The sequence below is a fragment of the Leptonychotes weddellii genome, chromosome 13 (genome assembly GCF_054177405.1).
Source record: "Leptonychotes weddellii isolate Sample4059 chromosome 13, ASM5417740v2, whole genome shotgun sequence".
Lineage (NCBI taxonomy): Eukaryota > Metazoa > Chordata > Mammalia > Carnivora > Phocidae > Leptonychotes > Leptonychotes weddellii.
In genome coordinates, this window is record NC_138381.1 from 17,670,948 (window position 1) to 17,693,845 (window position 22,898).

The 22,898-nt window shown below is 39.9% G+C and overlaps 1 long non-coding RNA gene across 1 annotated transcript in view; it reads right to left on the reverse strand.

Moving 5' to 3' along the window:
• LOC115936931 (uncharacterized) overlaps positions 1–22,898 on the reverse strand; it is a 414,283-nt gene that overhangs the window by 226,505 nt on the left and 164,880 nt on the right. Inside the window, exon 3 of the long non-coding RNA XR_014139578.1 lies at positions 15,383–15,465. This is a non-coding gene — a long non-coding RNA (uncharacterized LOC115936931). The remainder of the gene's footprint in view (positions 1–15,382; positions 15,466–22,898) is intronic.

The window sequence follows — 22,898 nt, forward strand, 5'->3', positions numbered from 1 at the left end:
AAAAAAAAAAAAAGAAGATAAATGGTAATGAGATAGAGAATGACTGAGGTTAGGCACACAGCTTTGGCTAGGATGGCAGGGGAAGCCCTCTTGGAAGGGGAAACATTTGTCCAAAGACTTGCATGTTGAGAAAGAGGCAGCCACTCAACTGTATGCGGTAAAGACCAGCAAATGCAAAGGCCCTGGGACAGATCCAGGGTTAGACTGTCTGAAGTTCAAATTTGGATAAAGTCATTGAGTGACACATCCATCTCCCCCCTTCTTTGGCTTGAGCCAAAATGGATGGTGGTCTATATGCATTGCTACTAGACAGACCCAGGTAGATGGATTTTACTCTATGATTTGGAAGAAGAATTGAGAGAACTTGGTGACAGATAGGAATTTTGGAAGCTTTATGCAGGTGGAACTCCCTCTGAGGGGATGGATTGTAGGTGAGCTTCTTAGAGGAAGCAGGGTGTTGGAAAGGGGTAAAGTAATCCAGGCTAGAGGCTATGGGGCTTTGGACGAGTGGAGTGGCAGCAGAAATGGAGAGAAGAGGCAGGTTTGGAGTATGCTCTGACCATACAGACTGCAAGACCTAGGAATGGTTTTGATATGGGGGGGTGAGGAGAAAAGAGTAACCAAGGGTAATTCCTACACTTGGAGCATGAACATCTGAATAGACGGTGGTACTACTTATTCAAATAAATTTGGAGTGAAAGATGGGTTCGCAGAGTATTAAGATTAATACTACTATTGGGGGGATATCTATTAGATCCCCAAGTGGAGGCATCCACTGTCAGCTGGGTACATGAGCTCAGGGGAGTGTTCTGCATCGGAGATATAAGAACCTAACTCATTGTCAGGGCTCGCCAAATGGAGACTATCTTAAATGTGTTTTACAAAAGATTTCTCTTTCTTGTTACTATTTATCTAGGTTATCTGATAGACTATGGTATTTGGACTTTCATAAACCTTCGTTTGAATTTTCAGGAAAGGTTTGGGCCACACCTGATGATCCGGAAGAAATGTGGTTTTAAAGATTATGCCAAAGAGATAACTGTGAATGGGACAGAAGGATCAAAGGGATAACTAAAATAATAATCTATTATTATTACCATCATCTGTATAGAGGAAGGATATTATCATTAGCTAGCTGAGCACTGGGAAAATTGACAAGGTAAAACATAATACATGTGAAAGATCCTAAATAATTATATTTAAAATTACCCAAGGAAGAAATTTTGCATTAAATTTCACTGGGCTTTTTCAAATAAGCATCAGCTTTGATGTGTAAGGTTAAGCCCTGACACTACTGAGTTTTATTTTGTAGAAATAAAATTCTATTCAAATGCTGCATCCTTTCCAAGTTAGAATATTTATACTAATATAATGTGTACCTTCAATAAACATCATCCAGAACACGCTAGCTATAAAAATACCAATAGCAAAGAAAAGGAATATGCTACAAAGAAAAAGTTATGATCCTTATTTGCTCTTACAGTCTGTCATCTAATGCAGGCACCTGAAAACCATGACCCCTGGATCTACCCTGTTTTTGTAAATAAAGTTTTATTGGGAAACAGCCATGCTCATCCATTTACATATTGTCTGTGGCTGTTTCCATGTTTTTATTGTTAATAGAGTGAAAATCCAACAGCAAAAATGAGTAGTTGTGACAGAGACCTTACAGCCTGCAAAACCTAAAATATTTACTCTCTGATCATTTGCAGAAGAAGTTTGCCAACCCCTGATCTAAGGTAAAGAGCCCAAGGGATGCAACAGACTCTACACAAAGAGATCAAAGTGGGGAAAACTGAAAATTGGATTAGCCCTAGTTTATATGTAGCAGATTACTCTGTGACTTTCTAAATACTGGAAAGAGAGACGTTTATACGCCACTTCCTTGTCTTATTGCCTCCAGGGACAACTCTCCTACTGAGCCGAGTCAGGAAGGGGCTGTTAATTGCGCCTCCTCCAGAGATAGAAACTTGACAATGGGAAGAGAATAGAGGTAATTGCCCTGCTTTATATGACTGGGTGTCCTGCGAGATCCAGAGCTGTTGCAATGGGATGCACCCTCATCCAAGAAGGATACAAGAGGGCTCTCAGCAGAGAACCCCAAACCTGTGTTATATCATGGCTCCCACTTTACCCTCACATGACTTTAGCCCCAAAAGCCAAGCAGTAGCACAATCCCTCAAGTTCCCTGGCTAAACTCTGTTCGAGGCTTTGAAAATGTTATAAAGGTTTTGATTGTTATTGCAATGAGAACTCATAAATGAGAACCTTCTGGGGGAAACTTAGTAAAAATGACTTTTTGTGAACTATTGGGTCTTTCTTCAAGCCCCAAACCCCTTTACTTAACAAAGGCATTATCTGAATTCAACTTGCTAGCATGCCTCACCCCTGTCCCCAGGAGAAGAAGGACCAGGACGATGGTAAAGGATGCCCTAGCATGCTCTGGAAGGTGGGCAGTGAATTGACTTGATGTACCACCCATCTAATTTGAAGAGATTTTCACAAAAATTTCCTTGGATTGAGGCCCCACTGAAGTGCCACAGAGGGAGGGACAGTCAGGCATTCAATTTCTAAATAATCCACAAGGGTGTCCAGAGAGAAATCACTGAGGCTGTCTTGCCTATTGTCTTGTTTATTTTTAATTTAATTTAGGGTTTTTTCCCCCATTTTATTGTTTAAAGCCCACTGGGCACACGTTGAGTTTTCTTTCAGTTTTTCAGTGCCATTTCAGGTGATTTCCAGTCTTCACAGACTTGGGCTTTTTCCACAATCCCTGTAGAATAATGTAGCATTGCAGATCATGTCCTTATCATAAATATGTGTCTTGGACTTCGCATTTATGGTTTGGTAAACTCACTGTCTTTTCTAATGGGTCTTTGTCCCTGGTAGGCAGGGCGAACGCCACACTGGCCTGACTCGCTGCTACATGTAGCATGGTGAGTGACTCAGGCAGAGAGATTTCACTTCCTGCCAAAGCAGGACCCAGCCTCGTCCTTTCCTGCAATGTCCTCCCATGATTTAATGTATCTTATTTACTTAAGGAGATCTGATACTGTGCAAATTCTGCATTTTCATCCCTCCTAGTAATTCAGCCAGTGGAGAAAGGTGGTTATAAATTAATGCATTTCCTCATGAACATTTATTAGTTACCTACAAAACAGTGTTAAGAGCCAAGCTAGTTAATGTTTTCTGCCTTCTGAGTATCAATGTCTTCCTCCGCTAGACCAGCAATAAGAATAGCAATTACCACTGGATTATTACAAGGGTTAAATAAGTTGAGGCACAAAAGGGCATTAACAATGGCTGACACATAGCAGGTAGCATAAATTTTGCCATTGTTTTTTGTTTATTTCCAGGGGCTAGACTTTGGAGTTGAAAAGGTATCACAAAATAAGGAAAAACTGAGAAATCGTCACAGATCTGAGAAGACTAAGGAGACATGATGACAAAATGTAATGTGGTATGTTGCATCAGATCTTGGAACACAAGGGCATGAATGGAGAGACTCATGGCATCAAAGTCTGGCATTTAGTTAATAATAAAGCACCCATGTTGGTTACCCAGTTTTGACAGAGCAATGTGAAATGTTATCCTTAATAAGGGAGACTGAATGGAGGGGATATGGGAACTCTCTGTACTAGGCCTGCAATCTTTCTGTAAATCTAAAATCATTCCAAAATAAAAATTTACGTAAAAAAAAGATATAGGGGTGGCTGGGCGGTTCAGCTGGTTAAGCATCTGCCTTTGGCTCAGGTCATGATCCCCGGGTGCTGGGATCAAGCCCCACTTTGGGCTCCCTGCTCGGTGGGGAGCCTGCTTCTCCCTCTCCCTCTGCCACTCCCCCTGCTTGTGCTTGTTCTCTCTCTCAGTCAAATAAATAAAATCTTAAAAAGAAATAAATAAAATTTTAAAAAGATATTTAAAAAAGATATCAAGACAAAAATCTTTAACTTCAAGGAAGAAACCTAACCTAATTCTTACAAATAAGAAAATAAACAGCCAAAAGCCAATATTCAATGCGCTATAATAAAGCTACGGAAGCGAGAAGAAGGGACAATTAACTCAGCCTAGAGTTGGTTGCTATTGCAAAGTGATGTCCGAGTTGTAATCACTAAGCAGAGAAGGAGGAAGGGCATTCAGACAGCACTTGCAAAGGCTTGGTAGTATAAGAACATTTGCCATATTCAAGTAACCACAAGAATTTGGTGTAACTAGGGTGTATGATGCCTAAAAAGAAGTGGCCAGACCTAGAAGTGGTGAAGAATCCAAATGTAAGATTGTTAAAGGTTATTTTTTAAAGAACAGCTTTACTGAGGTATCACTGACTTACAGTAGACTGTGCATATTTAAGGTGTGAAATGCAGGAAGTTCTGACCTGTGTATACACCCATGGAACCAACACCACAGCAAGATAATGAACATATCCACCACCCTCAAAAGTTTTCTCCTCCCTCCTCAAGTCTTTCCCTTCTGCCTCCCCCTCCTTCCTCCTGCTATCCTGTTGCTATAGATTGGTTTGAATTTTCCAGAATTTTATAGAAATGGAATCACACAGTTTTACTGGATGGACTGTGTTTCCCCAAAATTCATATGGTAAAAGTCCTAACCCCCGTGTCTCAGAATGTGACTACATTCAAAACTTCGGTCTTTAAAAAGATAATTACATTAAGATGAGGTAATTGTGGTGGGCCCTAATCCAATATGACTGGCATCCTTAGAAAAAGAGGAAATTTGGACAGAGACATAATAGAGACATGCATATGCATAGAAGACCATGAGAAGACATAGGGAAGAGAGAGAAGTCTGCAAGCCAAGGAGAGAGAGATCAGCGGAAACCAACCCTGCCAACACTTTGATCTCAGACTTCTGGCCTCCAGAATTGTAAGAAAATAAGTTTCTGTGGTTTAAACCACCCAGCTTGTGGTACTTTGATATGGCAGCCCTAGCAAACTAATACGTAAAGTATACATTTGACCCTTGAACACTGAGGGGGTCAGGAGCACCAATGTGCTCAGTTGAAAATCCATGTATAACTTTAACTCTCCAAAAATTTAACTACTAAGTCTGCTGTTGATCAGAAGTCTTACTGATAACGTAAAGTTAATTAACACATATTTTGCATGTTATATCTATCATATACTGTATCCTTATAATAAAGTAAGCAAGAGAAAGTAGAATGTTGTTAAGAAAATCCACAAGGAAGAGAAAATACACTTACAGTATGGTACTGTATTTATTGAAAAAAATCCAAGTATAAAACCCACGCAGTTCAAATTCATGTTGTTCAAGGGTCAACTATATACTCCTTTTGGATGGTTTCTTTCACTCAGTGTAGCTCTGTTGTGGTGTGTATCCCTAGTTTATTCTTTTTTATGGCTATATTCCATCCTATGAATACACAATTTGCTTACCCATTCACTATTGATGAACATTTGGATGGTTTCCAGTTTCTCATTAGTATGAACAAAGTTGCTATGTACATTTGTGTATGACTTTCTCTGGACACATACTTTTATTTCTTTTAGGTAATACGAGGAATGGAGTGGCTGCATTATATAGTAAATGCATGTCCAACTTTGTAAGAAACTACCCAAACTTTTTCCAAAGTGGTTGTGCCATTTTCCATTCCCACCAACAGTGCTTGATAGCTCCATTTCCTCCACCTCTTTGCCCACGTCTTTTTAATTTCTGCCATTCTATGGCTGTATAGTGGTATCTCCTTGTGGTTTCAATTTGCACTTCACAATGACTAATAACGATGAGCGTTTTTTCATGTGCTTATCTGACATCTATACATCTACTTTGGTGGTATCTGTATAAGCATTTTGTAAAGGATTCTTTTTTTAGATCATGCTAAAGAGTTAGGATTTTATTCTGTTTGCAAGAGGAAACCATTGATAGATTTTGAGCAGTAGAATAACATAAGATCTTTGATCTAGAAGGGAAAAGTGGCGATAGAAGAGACTGGGCAGAGTGAAGGGTCCATTCCAAAGATGCTTGCAGGTAAGAGTCAGGACTTGGTGACTAATTGCTCACCAGCAGGTAAGGAGTGAAGGAGAAGGAGAGGGTAGGATGTCTCTGTGGTTTCGGGCTTGGGTGATAATAAGAAGTCTAATGGGAGTGGGTCATCTCCAGTGAATTTGAGACAGGCATTAATCACATTGCTGGTGCCAACTCTAAGACTGAGTCAAACCAGGGGCATGGGAAGAAGGACGCGAAAATGCTGGCCTTGGTGAAAAGAAGAGTTAAGTAATTTTGTGTTAGCAACAACTGGACCTGCTTCCCTCTTCTCATCACTTGCCAATTTCATGAGTCACTGCCTCCCTGCCCCCCTTACTGGCCTGGCTGGGCTAAGGTCCTCCCCTCTGAGTTGAGGGCTCCTCAGGCAGGTCTCTATCCTTTTAGTCAATACTTTGTATCAAAATTATATTTTCCCCACCCTAGGCAGTGACCTTCTCCAGGCCAAGGACTAAGTGTTACTCGTCTACTATCAATGTCTCACAGAGTGCCCAGTGGTGGGCAGGTGCTCAGTAGAGGATGTCAGTGTAAACTGATGGAAGGGAAGTGCAGTAAGACAGCCATGCAATGGAAGGTGACAAGGCTGTTAAAACTTATACTGTGTGGTCAGGAGAAACCAAACCACCTTCCCTGTTGCCCATTGTCAGGGGGCAGTTTTGAGGAAATGGTATAAAATTGAACACATAATGAACTGCTTTAGCCTTCCTCCAAGTGGGCCTTCTGTGTCTGTTCCACCCCAGGAGGAAACCCGAGACTCACCCTCCACCTGGAGATGTGAGTCACGATCCTGCTCTCCCCCGCACTGCACCAAGAATGGTGTTCCCACTGCCTATGACCAGCGCCTGGTGGCAGGAGAGGGGTCTGGAGCTTCCCAGCACCCCCTGCAAGGCAAGGCAGTTCCCCGGTCTTCTCATCTCCCAGCACATTTCCTGGTCTCTTAGCAGTTCATTCAGAGGCGGCGAGGAGCTGCGGTGGGCCCTGGTGTTGTTCTCCAGTATCTCTGTTTCCTCGGGCTGGCATTCAATCATCAGCGCCTCCTGTTCTTTGGGAGGCGATCTTTTGTTGGAGAGCTCCCCAGTGTCTGTTGTTATGTTTGAGACTGACTTTGGTTCCAGACTAGTGGTCTGGGGAGACAAGACCACGCTACGTGACACACGTGAACACAATACTTGTAACATGATTCTGATCTTTTCTCCCCCTTCTTCACAGAGCTTCCAGAAAACTCTTCGTATGTCTTCTCACCCACCTATGAACTCTCAGGAGTTCTGTCTTGTTTTTGGAATTGCAGTGTGTAGGGAAGTGTCAAAGTGGCCCTGGATCTCATAAGTTCTTACCCTCCTTCATCGACCTCCCCCAACCTTCCCAGACTCTCCATTCCTTTCCAGCTCTTCTGTCGGGACTCTCATCTCATGGTTTAAGACGCATATTCTGTTTTCCTCATCCACCTTCCTTTCCTTGCATAGACAAATCATAGATGTATGGCATGCTGACTGACATCGGGAGGAATTTTTCAGTTCAGATCACACATCCATGTTTTTCTCAGAAAAGAAAGTAAATTTACCAGCTAAAAACACGGATGATGTGGGTGCATCATTTCCAGTAATTATGGCAGCACGGTCCCTGCTCCCTAATTAAGCCAACAGCTACTACTCTATTTGGGGCTGTAATTTCTTTCCTTTCTCATGTTGTCAAAAAAAAAAAAAAATGTCCACCAACAGCTCCTTTTGAACCAAAAATTATTATGCTTTAGTCTCAAGCCAAAGAAAAATTTATTTTGGAAAGTTTGAATCAAATTTTCTGAGTTACTCATAAAGGAAAAGGTCATGAAAATGCAATATTTCTGACTTTGTTGGGTTTTTTTTTTAAAGTTCCTCAGCTTTTGGAATTCCCTTCATTCAAAATCACTTCTTTTTTTTAAATAAACCTGAACTTTTTATGCCCTCAGATTCCCATAACAAACTAGTCATAAGCTGTACTTGAAGAGTCATATTTAAAATTTCAAAGTACACAAATAAACTCTCTGATTATGTACCAGTTAATTCATAATACTAATTGGCCATCTCTTAGTTCTGCATATTATTGGCTAGAGATACAGATAATATAAATAGTGGGCAATTCCACAGTAATGTTTATCTACTATTGGAGTGTCTTACATTCTGGAAATTTATGATTCTTTAAATAAATAATGGAGTCACATTAATAAATTGAACGCCACGATGCATTTCATCATTTTCCAAATTTTCTATGTTAAGAATAAATTAATCTTATTTAAAGTTCATACAAGTGATGCAGTTAAAATGTCCCCTTGTTCTCCGTGTTTCCCTACTCTAAATTATTCCACCGCATGATGGAAATGAGCAGAAGAACAAATTATGAACCAAACATGTGCTTCAGTTAGCTAGCGGTATTTGTAATTTCACATTCCCTTAGGTGGTAGGAAGTAATTAAGTGCTTTTGCTTAAAAGGCCACCTGGGGGCTACAAGGGGTCCAGAAGTAAATTGTGAATAGAGCCATCAAATGATATTATTGGATTGTTTAATTCTATCAAAAAGAACTTAAAATATGAATCACTGAAGATAAGTCATAATGAGAAAAATCTACTTACAGAAAATCAAGAAAAGATTTGCATAGCTTTGTATCTGTATAAATTTTTATGTCTTCGTCACTTGAGTTGGCTTTCTGAGCTGTCTCAGATGCCAGAGGGGAGATGTAGGCCCAAGTGAAAGCCTCGGAATCAGGACTGCTCACTCCTAGCTCCAAAGTTGCCTAAGTGCAGCCAAAGGCTGCAGAGGAGGCAGAATCCCCATCAGGGAGATAAATTCTCTCACCCTTGTGCACCCTCCTTCAAGGGCTCCTCAGCCTCAGCTCTGTGACCTCAGGCAACACACCTCTGAGGACTCGTCTCCTCATCTGAAAAAGGAGGCTGCTGAGAGACGGGGGAGGCCCCTACACTCCCAAGAATGGGATGGAAGGGATTAAATACTGGCTGGATGATTGACTGGTTTGGTTCTTCTTTTCTTTCTTTTCTTTTTTTTTTTTTTAACATGAATTTCACTTGATTGGAGAGCCTGTAAGCTTAAATAGTTAGAACTTCATTGAAAAAGCTTGATTGTTCCTCTACTTTTCGAGGACTCTTTTGCTCCAGAACCAACTCCAGAAATGATTATTCTGACCAAACCTGTCATTAGAATTGTTCTTTAATATTTCTCAAGGCCGACCTAGTTCCTTAATGAGTTCTCCCCGAGTTATGTAGACCAAAATACTAACTCTTTCTTCTGAATTCCTACACCACTTACTGTCTATCCCATTGATTTGGCACATACGTGCTGCCTTGTAGTATTACTGGTCATTGATACATATGTCCCAGCTTCTCAACTAAATCATAATTACCCTAAAGGCCAGAATCATGATTAGGTAGATTCTTATTTGGAAGACACTTTAAAACTCATGTGGGAGAACCAACTTTTTTTTATACCCTAAAACATCTTCACTGATGCTTAAACATGTGTGGCAGTTTATTAACCCATTCTATCATAGTTTATATGGACTAGGACTTCCTGTATTTACAACCTTGTAACACTGCAGCCTATAACTATGACCATTTGGAATCAAACCAGTGACGATTTGGAATCAAACCAAAGGTGACTGGCTCTATCCTCCACTGAGTCCTCATGTTCAACAAGGAGTAAGCTAAAGTCCTTATCTTCTCAAAGGGATGTGGAAGGTGGACTATTTCCAGACCTAATCCTCCAGATCAGGCCAACTAAAGGTGCCAACTAACAAAAATATTTCTAGATTTGTTGCCTTTGTCCTGAACGTCCTGGCCAGTCACAGAAAGCCAAAGTCAATCCCACTGATATTTAAGTTCAAAGCAGACAACAGCCACCAGGTGAACCAAGGCACAGCAGGCCATGGAGGATCACACCCTCAAACCACCCAAGACTCACAGCAGTGGGCTGTAGGCCAGCCTCAGTGCTTGTGTTAACCTCACGGCCATGGTCCAACACTATATGGAAACGCACAATCACATTATGGTGAGAGAACTTACATACTTCTAGCAGCATCACAAGCTCAAGAGACCAACAAGACTGGCCAGGTAACAAAATTAGAGAAACAGACCAGGCAAGACGGAGGCAACAGGGAGTGGTGGGAAGTGGGTAAAGGGAAGAAAACACACCCCCCCACCTCAAGGAGGCAGTTGGTCTCAGCTCCCTATAGGGGACGACTTGCAGAAATACAAGCCAATGCTGCCAGGTTCTTTTTTTTTTTTTTTTCAAAAGAACTAAAAATCTGTATCTTTATGTGAATTCTCCCAATTTTTAAATGCTGGTAGTCAATAGGAATTTTTTTGAATAGTAGATGGACCAAATAAAACACAACTGCGTACCAGATATGTCTCAAGGGCCAACAGTTTGCAACGTCCAATTTATATAACTCATTGTAACTAAATACAGCCTGTGTTCCCAAATAGATCAAATATTATTTTAATGTGTTTTTATAAGAGAGCTCAATTTTTTTCTGCCTCAACTAAATGTTATTTCTGTTTTTCTTCAGTTGCACTCTCAAGTATAATTTGAAGTTTTTACTTTGTGGGTTTTATTCCTCCGTTGTTCATTGCGTTCTCTTAGCAGTTTGGAAGAGTGCTTCTTACGGTTTTATAACACAACCTTCCACTTATAACCACAACAACAAAATATTCTTTCCTAGATTTAAGGTGAAAAAAAAAATCTCCTCTCATTTACTTTCCTAACAGTGACTAGCACCATCACTGATGTCAATAAAACCATTAGGGAGAAAAGGGGGTTAAATTAAATTTCTTGTGGTGCTTCGTTTTTGCATGCAAAGAGAAGTGGATATTCTGGAAAATGGTTAAATTTGTTTTAAAAATACAGAAAGAATGTTGTTGGTTCAACACCAGGCGCTTTGGTGAAGCGATAAGATTTTTTAAAAGCAAAGCTTTTCACCAGGTGTATGACACCATTTCACATAGCCATTTGGGTTTAAATGGAATGAAACTGGGAAAAGAATGCATTTTGCATTTGTAATTCAGTTAAATAGCTGCAACACATGAATTGGTCTGCTGGTAGTTCCCCATATGTTCCTTTAGTCATTTCAACATTTTCTCCACAACTACTAAAAATGATCACTTTTATATGAGGTTTAACCTCTTATCTTAAATCTAATAGTCAGGATTTTTTGCTTTTGGATCTATAATTACTATTACCAGAGTAATTATAAACAACACTCTGAAAGTTATTCATTAAGTGCTCATCATCATCAAATAATATTCCTGTGCACCTGGGGACGTATTACTCTTTCATGGCAGTGCCCAAAATCATAAATACCATGCAAATTCTCATTTAAGAAAGAGAAAGGCAACTTCCCTTTTCTGAGATACACAATGGACTCTAAACTGAGGATGTGGTACCTTACCCACATTGTCAGGCCATTCCTGGAGAGAATCCATTTTTTTAAATTTCAATTACTTGTGGCTTTATTTGAAAACCCCAATTACTGATACTAGAGATAAGATGTCCAAATTGTTACCTGCCTGAATATTATATTTTTCATCCCAGTTATATTTACATATCATATATAGTCCCATAAATGTCAGCCTCACCTTTAAAGTATGATTGCCCTTGGACCTGCCTTCTCAGAACCTATGAAAACAAATCCATCACACTTACATCATCAGCAAGGGTATACCGCATAGCTAATGTCTGGGTTCTCTGCTTTAGGGGCAGATCCAACTGGGAGGACAGCATGTAAACTTCTGGTTTTCCCAATCACCAAGTTCAACACCTAGAAGTCAGATTTGAATCTTCTCTTCCTTGCCTCCCACATCTAGTCAGTGGCCAAACGTACTAACTCTACTTTCACAGTGTTTAATGCATTTATTTCTTGCCCTCCTTTGCCGACATGTTAATTTCTACCATATCGATTCAGAATTCCACTTACCAGTTAAGGTTGGAATCCATAGGCATAACGCCATTCGCTATGTCTGGATACACATGCCCAAAGCCAGGTTCCAACCTCAGGTCATGACTGAATGGTGGGTAGTGGAGTCATTATCACGGAATCTCTAGGCCCAGGGTGGAGATGATGATCCAAAGGCTCCTCAAGGCACCTTGGCATGGCTGTCAGTCTTAAAGAATGTCTGAGGAGAAGTCTCATTTCTCCTGGGACCTGCCTTAGATGACCTCATCCTCTAAGAGGATCCACATGGGCTGAAACTGATTGCCAGGTAGGATGGGGGTAATTTCCAACTCAAATCGCTAGGCAAACTGAAGAAGGTATGGAGGATGGACCTGTTTCAGATCTACCTATATGGCAGTCACCTTGAAATCAACCTATGGATCCAATATGGATGGAGCCCAGAAGTTCCTGAAGCTCTGCCAAACGGGGCTAACAAGCTTAGCGGACAAGAGTCGAATGTCCAGGGGCCAGCCATCATGAGATGGAGAGAGACCTTGCAGTGGAAGCTGGGAGTGACCACCCAAACAGAAACCAAAACGAAGGTATGGCAGAAATGCAATGGGTCTATAGCCCCAGTCAGAGCCAAGGAATGGTCACGTCAGCCAGAAAGGGCTATAGACCTACTGAATCACAGATCAAATCAACAACAAATCTCACTCCCAAAAGTCAGCAAAGGGGCAAAGGGGCCTCACCCCGAAGACCAAAAGAACGAAAGAACTCTGACATCTTTCCTCATCAGGAGACTGAGTGAGCCCAAACTTCTTCAGTAGACACCAGTGTCATTTTGAAGAGGAGAGGAGAACAAGGCAGAAATAATAATATAAATGAGAGGTAATATTTTTTTGAGAACGGGCAATGCCAGGTCCCGTTCTAAGTATCTGCATTAACTCATTTAATTCTCTCCAACAATCTTTATGGGATTCTATTACATTTTATCTTCCTTTTACTTATGTAGAAACTGAGACACAGAAGGAGTGAATAATTTGCCTAAGGTAACACAGCTACTAAATGGCAGAATTGAGATTCAAAACAGGCTGGTTGGCTCTACGGGCCTTACTCATAGCTATTGTATGATGGTGTCTCTCTTCAGAAATAAAAATCCTGTCACATGGAAGCTTACAAGATTGTACAGGAAATAAAACATTTGTACACAAACTAGTAACCAGGAAGTGTAGTAACCCTCCCCTTTTGCAGTAGACCCAGCCACCATTTTGAAGAGGACTTGAGAAGGAAGAGAGGTATAGAAACAATGATGGTGACGGTGATGATGATGATGATGGTAATGATAAATATATTGAACCCCTTCTATATGCCAGGCTTTGTTCTAAGCACTTTAGATGCACTAACTCATTTACTCCCCCTTCTAACCCTGTGATGTAGACCGGTGCTGTCCAATAGACTTTATGATAGAAATGTTCTATTCTATGCTGTCCAGTACAATATCCGCTAGCCACATGTGACTAGTGAATCTTTGAAATGTGCTAGTACACCCAAAGTAATCCAGAAATTACTTTAAATTTAAATTTAAATGGGCATAAGTAGCTAGTCACTATCAAATTGAATCGCACAGAGGTAGATTTCTTTTTCTAGTTTACACACGAGGAAACAGGGGTACAGAGTAGTTATGTAATTTGTTCAAGGTCGCGAAGCTACTCGGTGGCAAAATCATGGTTTAAACACAGACATTCTGACTCAAGAGCACACACGTTTAACTTTAACATTTCCGTGAGAGGTCCTGAGCAATTATCCCAGAACACTGAGCATTATCTAAAGGTACTATTTAAATGATTGAATGGAACATTTAGTTCCTTTCTTCTCCAAACAGTTGGGACCAGATCTGTAACCGACAAAATAAAGACACTAATTTTCTCTTTAGAGTTTCTCAACTGCATTATCTGCTCTCCAGTAAACATGATGTGTTTCAAATAGTGTGGCTGGGCCTGTCCCATTTGGTCTGGTTGCACTTGCGTGCTCTGGATCCAGAGGGCTGCCCGATTACTGTCACCCAGTACATCTAAACCGAGAAGGACACGGCTCGTAAACGGGGCAGCCAAGCCATCTAATCATGTTTGCTGGGATGACACTTTACAGGCACAAGGACCCTGGGGTCAAGCTGAAGGAATGAGGATAGGGGGCTGTTGTCAGAGGTTATGTCTCAGTAAGTAGAATGTCAGGAAACTATAGAGCTTAAAGCCCAGAGAGAGATGCAAATCTGGGGAGTCAAATTGAAAGAATTTTCTTAAACCGGAGGCATACTGTAAAATCGGCAGAATGCTTAGAACAGATACACCAACCACAAAATTAAAGCCTGCCTGGCCCCCACTGACATCTTGAATGACCTTGAGCAAAAGCTTACCTCTCCATAGTGTAATGTCATCTGTGACCCATGACATATAATACAATTGTATTATATGTCATGTATGAAGGGACAATAATAATGTCCCTTCATCTGTGTGACAGACTTGTTTTTAAAAGGCTCTTAGCTACCCATGACGGAAAATATAGCAATACACCAAGAAGTGTTTTCATTGGGATTAAGCACTCTTGCTACATTTTCTTAGATGCTTTAATTTATGCACAAAAAGAATGTAATTTGCTTGGTTTTTCTCTGAATCAACTCCCCATGTCTCATTCTGAGTTCAGAACAGTGATGTTGTGAGGTCAGTTTCTACGGGTCCCATCTTGAAAAATGATTTTCACTGGGAATTAAACCAGGGATCTTTGTCTGAGAGAACAGTTGGGCTTGAAATAAAGCTGCTTTACTTCTGGAACAAAAGATCATATTAAATGTTTGAGAAAGGGGAAACAATACGAACACCCTGGAAACCGAGGACTTTTAAGTGCAAGTTTTATCAAAGCAAAAGCAAGTCAACCCACTAAAGTGTTCCTGTAGGACTGAAGATAGTTAAAGATTTATTATAAGCCACAAAAACCTGGGTAAAATTGTGTGCCAAGGGGGAGAATTTTGCAATTTAAAATGTGTGTGTGTGCGGGTGCATGTGACATTTGTGAAATTTCACAAAATGTTTCCGTTTTGCCAGGCAGCGTTCACAAAGCCAAACCTTGGAGCTCAGCACAGCACCTAGGCCAAAAGCAATCAACAGCCCGAGCCCACACAACAGCACATTAGCAAATACGCCAGCTTCCCTCACATCACGCAAAGAAATGAAAATTGCAATGCTGAATTGCACAACTCCTAGAACATGAGAAAAAAACAACAATGAAGAAAGGAAATAATTTAAAGCGCAAGTTATTATTAACAAGACATATTGAGAGATAAGCTTCGTCGTCTTTCCGTGTAAAATATAGGCCAACTGAGTCACCAGATTTGCAACAATATCGTCATCGGCCACTCCGAGGAAGTCAAGATTTGCTGTTGTAGCCTACCTTCATTGGCTTGCAGGAGCACTGGCGTGAGCCCTGGTCATCTGTGTTGATGAACGTCCTACAGCAGCAATCAGCAACGTTTTCTGGTGATTAACATAACATATAAAAAAAAAAAAGAGTCAAAGAGTAAATACTTAGACTTTGTGAACCATGCAGTCTGTGTTGCAGCCACTCAGCTCTGCTGCCTTAACATGAAAGAAGCCACAGACAACACGTACATGAATGAGCATAGCTGTTTCAATAAAACTTTATTTACAAAAGCGGGCGGTACACCTTAGTTCACCGAACTCTGGCCCAGGCAATCAGAAAAGGGGAAGAGTGCTACATATGTTAGAACTAGAACAAGATTAATTGATAGTTGGGGGAAAATATGTTTATTTCTAAGTCTATGGAATTCTAATCTAGTCTAGATTTACCTAATTGTAATATAAGAACCAGAAATTGGAGTAGATAAGATTATAGATTCTGTAGTAAATTTCTGTTGTAAATTTCACTGTCTAGTTTCAGTGTTTCCTCTGCAAAGGAGACCACCCTCAGCACGCTCAGGTATTCACTCCTCTTACTCCCACAGACATTTATTTATAGATCAGTGTTTCCTTCTGTGAATTTCTGTAGCCTAATTTTGTGCCTAAAATAGAGTAGCCAGCCAACTGAAGGAGTCACTGCACTGCCTGCCGTTCGTTGTTTCACTCGAAAAATAATCAAAATTGGAATCCTAAAATATAGTGGAAAAATATCTTCAAAGTTTAGAAGGAAAAAGATTTGGGGTGTCAATTCCTAAGCCAGTAACTCAACAAAGTCAATTACAGATATTCAAGAAGTCAAAAAATGTACCACTCTTAAAGAACACTTATTCAAGAGTTTGTGTCAGAAAAAAATAAAAACAGATGCAAAGAAGAGAAAGACAGATGACTGAAGAAACAACGATAAGTTAAGGATAGCACACAATTTACAATTAGATCAAAATTGATTCATAATGGCGCTTTTAAGCCTAATTCAATTATTTATAATAGAGATAAAGCCTTATAAAATAGAGGCAAGATAATAAAAAAACTCAAACACAAGATTGAAATGAAATTTCTACCAGAGGAGGAAGTAGAGGAGAAAAGACAAGAGACGCTAAGTTTCAGTCTTGCCTTGTTTTAAGGAAGAGGCGAGAGATGCTAACTAATGTTAGCGATTGATAGAAGGGTACATATTCAAATGTGTTAATAAAAAATAAGCTTAAGCCGTAGATAAATAGTAGTAGTATGTATATCTTTCAACCGGGTAAACAAAAAAATGTCAGTAAAGAAAACTCAATCACTCCAGGAAAGGGTAAAAACTAATTTACATAAAAATAGAAAACCAAACAGGGTTGTCAGAGTTAGACCAAATGTTTCCATTTTCCTAGTAAACAGTAACAGATAAATTTCCCAATTCAAAGACAGAATTTCAAATTAGGTTTTTCTTTAAGCAAAATCCAGGTATATCTGTTTCCAAGAAATACGCTTAGAACAAAATATTCCAGAAAGATCAAATATAAAGGGATGGACAAAGATATGGTAGGCAAAAGTTAGTGATATAAAGCAGAGCAGTAACATTATAGTTAGTCAAGGCAAAAAGGTTAAATAAGACAAAGGCAGTATAATACATAAAGCAAATATAAACTCATTCTATCGAACATTCAACTATCAAACCACATTTTTAAAAAATGTTTGAAATCCAGAAAGCAATTGACAAATTTAATATCAAATGGGAAATTTCCATACTTCTCTCTCAGAAATTGGTAGAAGAAAAAAGAACCACAAGAACATTTGAATAGCACAATTAACATGCTTGATTTAATAAATACACGGAGAACTTTGTAAGCAAAAAGAAGCAAAATAAACATCTTTTTCAAATATCCATGGAACACTTATAATACTGATGATATATTCAACCACAAAAAAATTCTCAAAAGATTTTTTTAATAGCAGAAAGCATGCAAACCATATTCCACAGCTATGATGCAATAAAACGAAAACACTAACAACCCAAATGGTCAAGTTAAAATCCATCCACTGGAAATTTTTTTTTTAAGATTTTATTTATTTATTTGACAGAGAGAGACACAGCGAGAGAGGGAACACAAGCAGGGGAGTGGGAGAGGGAGAAGCAGGCTTCCTGCAGAGCAGGGAGCCCAATGTGGGGCTCGATCCCAGGACTCTGGGATCATGACCTGAGCCGAAGGCAGACACTTAACGACTGAGCCACCCAGGCGCCCCTATCCACTGGAAATTTAAATGCATTTTCTAATTAGTCTTGAATTAAAAAGAAATTCATAATTTATATTGCAAATTACTTATAAAATAACAATACTCAGAACACTACACATCAAAATTTAGGCACACTTGGAACTTCATGGAAAGCAAGAAAGGATTGAAAATAAGTGAACTAGGCACACATTTTAAAAGCTAGATAGAGAACAAATAAGCCTCCCACTAAAAGGAAGAAAGAACCAGGACAGGGGTGGCGGGAGGGAAGGAGGGAGGGAGGAGTGGAAGGGAGGAAGGATTAAAAATCAGATATGTATACAGAGATGGAGATAGAAAACAGAAAATAGTTCACTTGTTCAATAAATGCAAAGGATTGTTAATTGAAGAGTAAGTATGGCAAATACGATTGGGAAAAAATGAAAACACAAGTAACTTTAGAAATGAGAAGAGGGGCTCAGTTATAAGTATAATAAATGTTAAAACCTTAAGAGAATGCCGTATAGGGTTTATGCACATACACTAGAACATGTATATGAAATGGATAATTTTCTAAGACAGTGCAAACCTTGAGGACATTATGGTAAGTGAAATAAGCCAGTCACAAAAGGACAAATATTGTATGATTCCACTTACAGGAGGTACCTAGGGTAGTCAGATTCATAGAGACAGAAAGTAGAATGGCTAGTAAGAGCTACAGGGAGAAAGGGATGGGGGATTGGTGTTTAATGGGTGCAGGGTTTTCAGCTGGGGGAGACGAAAGTCCTGGAGATAGATGGTGGTGAAGGCTGCACAATAATGTGAATGTACTTAATGCCAGTTGACTATAATTAGAAATGGTTAAAATGGTCAATTTTGTATTATGTGTATTTTACAAAATAAAAACAGAGCGACTTGTCTTACTAGATATCAAAATTTACTCTGCAGCCACAAGAGTCAAACAGTGTGGTATTAGGAGAGGTGAAAATAATCAGCATAACACAACTGAATGTTCAGAAATAAACACTGGTATTATGGAAATATATGTGATGAAGATCATATCTCAGGTCTATGCAAACCTGAGAGGCTATACAATAAAGAGTTTGTGGTAGTTGGTTTTCCATTTGAAGAAAATAGAATTAGGTGTTTATTTCACATCATACATAAAAATAAAGTGCAGATTAAAGGGATAAATGTTGTAATATACACATATGTACATATACATAAATATAGATAAAGATATGCATATATAAGAAACTATAGTGGACTATTTGATGATATTAGGATACATTAGCATATGTATGATGTCAGCATATTAGATGCATTAAATAAAGATAACTAACAACTTTTACTGGCAAAATTGTGGGGAGATGGGCACTCATAATCTATTAATACTACATCATTACAACTTCTAAAGAAATATAGCAGTAACTTTTAGAATTAAAAATGCATAATCTGGGGAACCTAGGTGGCTCAGTGGGTTCAGAGTCAGACTCTTGATTTCAGCTCAAGTCAGGATCTCAGGGTCCTGGGATCGAGCCCCGCGTCAGGCTTAGGGATTCTCTCTCTCTCTTTCTCTCCCTCTGTCCCTCCCTCTGCTCGTGTTCTTTCTCTCTAAAATAAATAAATAAATCTTTCCCAAAAAATGTATAATCTTTGTCCTAGTCATGCCATATGGAATCCAACAGAAATACGAGTAATTAATAAATAAATAAGAGTACTAATATTTGAAACAAAATGTACGCAGGTATTTATTGCTGCACAGCTAGTAACAGCAGAACACTAGAAACAACAAGAATGTTGATAAATAGAGGAGAGGAATGGTTGAATAAATGATGGTCCATTCATTCTACAGAATATTATGTAGCCAATTTAAAAATTACCAAGTCTCATAATGAGAGCATATGTTATTGCGATGAGCACTGAGTAATGTATAAATTGTTGAATCACTATATTGTACATCTGAAATTAATATAACACTGTAATACATTAACTATCCTGGAATTAAAATTAAAAACTTAATTTTAAAAAAATTTAAAATTTTGGGGGCGCCTGGGGTGGCTCAGTTGGTTAAGCATCTGTCTTCGGTTCAGGTCATGATCCCAGGGTCCTGTGATTGAGTCACGTATTGGGCTCCTTGCTCTGTGGGGAGCCTGCTTCTCCCTCTGCTTGCCGCTCTCCCCGCTTGTGCTCTCTGTCTCTCTCTCTCTCAGTCTCTGACAAATAAATAAATAAAATCTTAATTTTTTTTTCATTTTTAAATTACGAGGTCAATCTCTATGAGATAAGCTTGAAAAGTATCCACCACATATTTGTTAAATGAAAAAAAGTTTTCAGGGTTATGCATATATTTGGGGGGAAGAGTGGATCCACTTGCAAATCTTCAGTTTCTACAGCACCTACAGCTGATGCAATGTTACATCAGCAAAGTGGGGGCATGATTGAAAAGCGGGGAGAAAAGAGTACTTTAGACACTTTCATATTATATACATAGTTGCCATTAGCTTGTATCTTCTCGTACTACAAACAAATTTTCTTACAAGTAACAAAAAAGAAGGAGAAGGAGGGGGGGGAGGAAACAAAGGAAAAAAAAAGAAAAAGAACATGGCGAGTGGGCAATGGGAATGCCCAGTGAATTATAGAAATACCTCTCACAGAGGTCAGGTTCTGCCTCTTGGAGATTGAAAGGCAGAGTGGGAGAAACGCCATGGAGGTCTGTGCTGCTTTCTGGGGCTGGCTGCCAAGTCTCCCACTGCCCAAAACTCTACTCTGGTGCCTTGAAGGATACTGTTTCTTGCATAATGGCAGGCCAGGAACTGGCATTTGAAGATTGCAAGCTCCAAGTTAATCTCTTAGGCCCTCTTGAACTGTTGGCCCTCAATCCTGTGTTCGTTCCACTGTCATGTTTCTCTCCAGAATTTCTCAACCTCAGCACTACCGACATCTTAACAAGATAATGCTTTGTTGTGAAGAGCTGTCCTGTGCGTTGTAGGGTATTTAGCAGTAACCCTTACCTCTACCCACTAGATGCCAGTAACACCCTCTCCCCAAGTTATAATAATCAAACTACATTGCCAAGTGTCCCCTGTGAGGTAAAACTGTCCCAAATGAGAAGGACTGGGCCCAATCACCTGGGCCGGAGATCTTGACCAGGCAAACTAATGATCCAAGTATGTAAGCTTTCATGAAACTACTTAATCCTGCAGCGATTGAGAATCCCTATACACAAAAAAGTCACACAACATGCAAAAGTATTCTGGATTATTTTTGCTCCATCGTTTCACATCTTATCTTTAGAAATAAAATCTTTAAAGAGATAAACCACATTGTATTAAAAGTGAGAGTAGAACCCCACGGTCTCTTGGACGCCACCAATCTGCTCCCAGGACGTGAGAAGGGCCTGCTGTTACATGAAAGGAAAATCTTTACCAGACTTTGAATCTACTGGAGTTGAAAGAAGAAAATCCTGTGTGGCTGAGAAAGAAAACATACAGTGCCTAAAAACCCAAACTTAATATTTATTACATGCATAGGCTTTATAGATTGCTTCCTTGCCCTAGGTCAAACCTTCAGGAATCATAGAAGAATTTAGAAGATAAAGTACCAGTAGTTGTGGCTTGCAATATATAACAAACAACACATATAAGAAAGACAGCCACACACATTTTTAAAAGGTCCTCCGAGTATCAGAGTTTTAAAAAGATTTTTTTTTTAAATCACAAAGCTGAGGGTGTTTTTACCAGGGTAGGGGTATACGTTCCCACTCCAGCACCTCCTCCAAGAATCGAGGACAAGTGTTTATTTATTTCTTGAAGCCACTGCCCTGTATTTGTGAAAAACAGAGTCAAGGGCTATGAACTTTACAAGGCTATGGACCAAAGGTGAGGGTGGGGGAGGGGTAACATGTTTAAATGGGTAATAGTGATAAGGTCATTCAGACTTACGGGAAGTCACAAGTTGTTTTTAAGCCCCAAATGGCAGCTGTTTTGGTTTTAAAGGTTTATTGAAAGTGGACATTATTTACACCATGTTCATACAAAAATACAAGCAGTGTTTCCCTAGCACCTGTGGCAGATGTTTAAGGGGAAAAACTGAGCTCACATAGCCTCAAGAATCATAAACATGCCAACCTTTCCCAAAATAATACCTCCCTTTATGGCAAGCCCAGTCTCCCATGTCAGGCCGGATTCCTTATCATGATCTGAACTTTGATGAACTGCCTCTCAACCCACCTTTGGCTATGAAACTGTCAGGTCTTAGAAGCTAAATAGGTTCCATCCTAGTCACTGCCCGAATGGACATTCTCCAAGGAAAATCTGAGTGTTGTCTTAGAAAGTAGTGACTCAAAAAGAGATGTGTGAGCCCCTGAACTGGTTCAAAACCTAAGTTCCTGGCTCCTGGGAGGAAAGAAGAAGAAGAAAAAGAAGAAGAAGAGCTGCAGATGACCCTGTCTGGACAAATAACTTGCTTTAAGGAAAGAGTTCTCAAAGTGTATTCCCAAGGGTCCTCAAGATAACATGTGGACTCTTGAAATCTTGGTGTTTGAAATATGCCCGGGCCTGTATTTTGGTTCCTGGCACAAAATGATTTATCTGTTGCATTTTTTCTTTGTTCTCTCATTTAAAAATCCTTTTCTTCCCACTTAAATGAATTTGGTCTTGGTCTGATCAGTTGGTTTAGCTGATTTTGCTCTAGGAATTGGGAGCCAGGACTGGGAGAGGGAGTTCAATGGTTTTGTCATGGATGGTTTGGAAGAGAAGAGGAGGGTACAGGGATGGCTTGGCCAACTGAAGTGATCTGTAGGTAAACACGTCTGAGGGCCACTTCTTCAGGGCCGTGGTACTCACAGGGTGAGAGCATCAAGGGAGCACTCTGTGGTCTCCGACACCCTTCTGGTATGATGCAACGTGATGCAGCATGCATGATACAGTATCACACAGTAATATCATGATGCATATGTTGACTTTTTTACAGTCTTCGGTAGTAACTGAAATAGCCCAGGCCCTCCAGGGTACATCAAAGCACCCCAAAGAGTCTCTGTGCTTCCTGAAGTCAATAACCATTCCTCTTCCAGCCTCTGTTTTTAAATAAAGTCACTGTCCCTCAACCCCCGCCCCCCACTCCCCCACCCCCCCGCCAGACTTCGATCCTCAGAATCCTTCCTTCTCAACAAGTTCATATCTGGGTGAAGGGAACATTTCCTTAGTTCACATTACAAGGAGCAAATTTTCTTCCACTTGAACCTGGTAGTTCAACTCCGGCCCATTTCTGGTAGGTCTCAGGTCATAACTCAGGAAACACTC